The 4,040-nt window shown below is 56.0% G+C and overlaps 1 non-coding gene across 1 annotated transcript; it reads left to right on the forward strand.

Annotated features, from left to right (window-relative positions):
- The first annotated feature begins 675 nt into the window (after positions 1 to 675).
- On the forward strand, positions 676 to 867 carry LOC137413703 (U2 spliceosomal RNA). Its single transcript, XR_010981729.2, has one exon. It is a non-coding gene; the product is annotated as a U2 spliceosomal RNA (small nuclear RNA).
- Positions 868 to 4,040: the final 3,173 nt, after the last annotated feature.

Consider the following 4,040-nt stretch of genomic DNA (forward strand, 5'->3'; position numbering starts at 1 on the left):
GGTTCATTTGAATCATTGTAATAATAGTTCTCTCTTTCGGTCACTCGTTTCTCGGATCCTCATGACGTCATCGTACGAACCAGCATCGCCCTCTTCCTCTTCGACCTCCTCTGATGGGCGGAGCCTGCAAAGCTCGATGGAATAACCGAAACGGAGTACGAGTGGATTAACATCGGGAAGTCATGTGCACAACTCTACAAGCACCACGTGAACTCCTCCCCTTTTCGCTGCTTCGCAACAAAGCACGTGATTTGATCCCAGTAAAAATCATAAACCCCCATACCCATTAGGGTTCCTGTAATTCAGGTCGAATGTATTATTTATAATGTATTAAACAGCTGGTGTGTTTAATGTCCAATTCCATTGGAATCTCGGTTGCAAGCCGGGTTTTTACGCATGGGACGCGGCTCTGACGCACAGAGGAAATGACGTCATTTCGCTAATCTGTCATCCTGTTTTCTTCACATGATAAATCCTATATTTCTCTCAAGATAAACAAAATATATACATCACAGCAGGATTGTTTAATACCAGGATATCAATGAAGATGCATAGCTGCAATGGAGGCGCCGAAAGATCGGACATTTCGATGGAATTTTCGATTTTCGCGAATCGTCGCCGGTCAATCATAGATGCGATTGTCGTGGAAAAGAGCGTTTTTAAACTTCTTACGTTATGGCTTCTCGGCCTTTTGGCTAAGATCAAGTGTAGTATCTGTTCTTATCAGTTTAATAGCTGATATGTTCCGCAATGCGGGACTAGTCTATTAAATGGATTTTTGGTATCGGGAGTTGGATTAGGGGCTTGCTCCGTCCGCTCCACGTATCGACCCGGTATTGCAGTACCTCCGGGAACGGTGCACCCCCTTTGGGGGGACCTGGAAAACAAAGAAAATATCATAAAGTGTTACGTGGTCCTCCCGGTGACTACCTGGTCTCGGTGACCCCCGGACCGTGAGAGGAACTCCGCCAGAAAGATCTATGATTTATACGCTTTCGTAACGCAATCAATATGAATTCCAGTCAATAAGAAACCCCACACCAAGGATCCGGAGTAATCAATAATATATTCCCCGAGCAATCAACAACCATCAACAATCCACAATCAATATTACGAAGATGGCCATCTTACATATGTGTCCCCCCCTGTCCCCACTCACGACCACTTGGGTCACGGTCACTGTCCCTCACAATGTCTCTCTTCTCCGCACACGGGCGGTTGAACGAACCCCGGGCGGACGTGCTCCAAACGTGCACGTCTCGTACCGGGGACAGCTGCTGCAGCGCACACCTCCTTGCCAAGCAACGGGGCAAAACCAAGCGCGGCTTGCAACGCGCGCGAGGCCCAAGGTGCGACCCGTACGCGTCCTTGTAGACGGTGAAGCGAACTGTGCCGGACGCTTGGTTCCGTGCACGAACCCACGGCGACTTGACGTGTAAATGGATAATCGCACGTCCCGGTAACTCCTCTCGCCAGACGGGCTTGTAAACGCAGCATTCCCCACGCTGCTCAATGTCGATACCGCTCTTCTCGGCGCTGGGCGAGGAAGAAGAAGAGAATCGCCGCTTCTCCAGGACCTCGTGTCTTTTCTTCTTCCGTTTCCGGTCTCCTTTTCCCCAGAAGGGCTCCTGACCCTTTAATCACAACAACCTTTAATCGGCTACACATTAGGGGGTCGCTTCTCGGCCTTTTGGCTAAGATTGATGTTAATAACTCTGTTCTTATCAGTTTAATAGGTTTTATAAGTGTGTTTATATCTGTCTTCACTGTTTTTATAGGTTTCGAGGACTCCCGACCTTACACGGTTTCTCCAATGGAGTGCGACGGATTGAGGCCCGATCGTGGAGGCGGAGGTGCAGCCGGCGGTGCGGGGGGGTTCCCCTGCGAGCATTGTGGTAAGCTTCTTTCCACGGCCGCGGGGTGGCGCCGGCACATCGCTCGGCTGCATCGGATGGTCGACGTCGAGGCTTTGGCCTTCGCCGGCCCCCAGACGCAGGTATTTGCTTATCCGCTTCCCGACAGATGGCCCTGCGCGTTGTGCCAGGAAACGTTTTATACATATCAGACCCTACAGAGACATCAGGAGCGGATCCATGTCGGGACCGTGTATGTTACAGCATTCAAGTGCTCGAGGTGCGACCTGGAGTACGACACGGCGCGGAAGGTGGCGAACCATTTCCAAACTCATCGGAGAGAGGATAAAAAGGTACGCCCTGCCGTTGCCGGTGTCGCGGGTTCCTTAGTCGATCGCCTATTAACCCGAAAGAGAATGGGGACCGCCGCCGTCGGACCGGAACGCGCGCGTCGGGACGTAGGTTCCGGCGTTGGGCGTTCTCGGGTTAGAACGGCGGCGGTCCCTCTCCCCGGCCCGGCCGCGGCGTCCGAGAGCTATGGCTCGGAAGACGACGCTGCCTGGCCGTGTGTCCGCGTTTCTCAAACGATTGGCGGTAACGGGAGGTGACCGACCCTGGAATTTCGACCCACGTGTGTGGGTCGTACCTCTGGAGGGCACGACTGGACCGGGCTTGTGCTCGAGTCCAGTCGGGTATCCGAGTCCCCAGTTGGTGTCCCCCTGTCGGTCCGATTTAGAGCCGACTGTGCCGAGTCTCCGGTGCTTCCGGAGGGTGGGGGTCCTCCTCTAGTGGAGGCCCCCCAGCCTATAGAAAGTGTTGAATCGGAAGAGGGGGCATCCCGGCGGTGGGTACACTGGGTGTCAGCCATTCTCGAGGCCCCCGAGGGACGGAGTTTCGAGGAAGCCTGTGATGGCTTCTTGCGGGAGGCTGTGGCCGAGGTCCCCGGGGGGTTGTGTGATGGGGGAGGGGGAGAGGCGCGTGGTGGCGAGGCGAGGGATTTTGAATTGGCGAGCGGAGCTGCAAACGTAGCCCCACTCGCCCCTCTTGCCTTTAGGCCCGAACCTCCCCCGCCTCACCGAGCTAGAGTGGGTCCAGAGTGGGTCCACTCACCGGAGGTCCAGGACCGTGTGGAGGTCCCGGGGGGGTTGTGCGACGGGAGAGGGGGAGAGGCGCGTGGTGGCGAGGTGGGGGATTTTGAATTGGCGAGCGGAGCTGCAAATGTAGCCCCGCCCGCCCTTCCTGCCTTTAGGCCTGAACCTCCCCCGCCTCGCCGAGACGCGGCCCCGACCCCTCGACCGGCTCTCCCCCCGGGTGATGCAGCGGCCAGCTCCTCCTTCCCTGAAGTGTGGGTGGAGTGCCTCCGTAGGGCGGATGGGTGGGATGATTTTGAAAGCGCCTGCGACGAGTTCACCAGAGCTTTGGTCGACCGTTGTCGACCTTCGCGCGGCGGGCGTAACGCGGGCGCTCCCACACGTCCTGCTTGGCCCAGGTCTGACCAGCCCAATGGGGCTGGTATCGCCGGGCCGAGATATGACCCCCAGGAGGCTAGCCGCCTGCAGAAGCTGTACAGGCGGAGCCGAAAACGTGCGTTTCGGGTGGTCCTCGGGAAACCGGCAGACCACTATGCTGGCGGAAGGGCTAAGGCCGAGGCTTTCTTTTCCGAGGTGTTTTCCGCCAGGGTTGTTGACCCAGAGGCCATCTCTCTGGAATTTAATAAATATGTTCCCCATACTGATGAGGCTCGGGTAGAGGGGAGGGGGTTGACGGCGCCCCTCTGCCAGAAAGAAATTTCTGACAGGCTGGGGCGCATGAGTAAATCCGCCCCCGGCCTGGACCGTGTGGAGTACCAACACTTAAAGAGGATGGACGGAGCGTGTCGTGTGACAGGAGAGATATTTGATAGATGTCTACGCGCGCTCTGTATTCCCTCTTCCTGGAAAAGCACCACTACGGTCCTGATCCATAAGAAAGGGGACACCAAGGACCCGGAGAACTTTAGACCAATAGCCCTACAGAGTTGCTTGTATAAGCTGCTCATGGCGATCCTGGCAGATCGGCTTCGTGATTGGGCCCTCCGGCATGGTATGCTGAGTGAGGCCCAGAAGTGCTCGCGTCCCAGCAAGGGCTGCTTTGAGCACTCCTTTTTGCTTAACACGGTCATGAAGGACACCAGGCGCAACCAAAACA

The sequence above is a fragment of the Myxine glutinosa genome, chromosome 4 (assembly GCF_964187855.1).
Source record: "Myxine glutinosa chromosome 4, kmMyxGlut1.1, whole genome shotgun sequence".
In the NCBI taxonomy this organism is placed as follows: Eukaryota; Metazoa; Chordata; class Myxini; order Myxiniformes; family Myxinidae; genus Myxine; species Myxine glutinosa.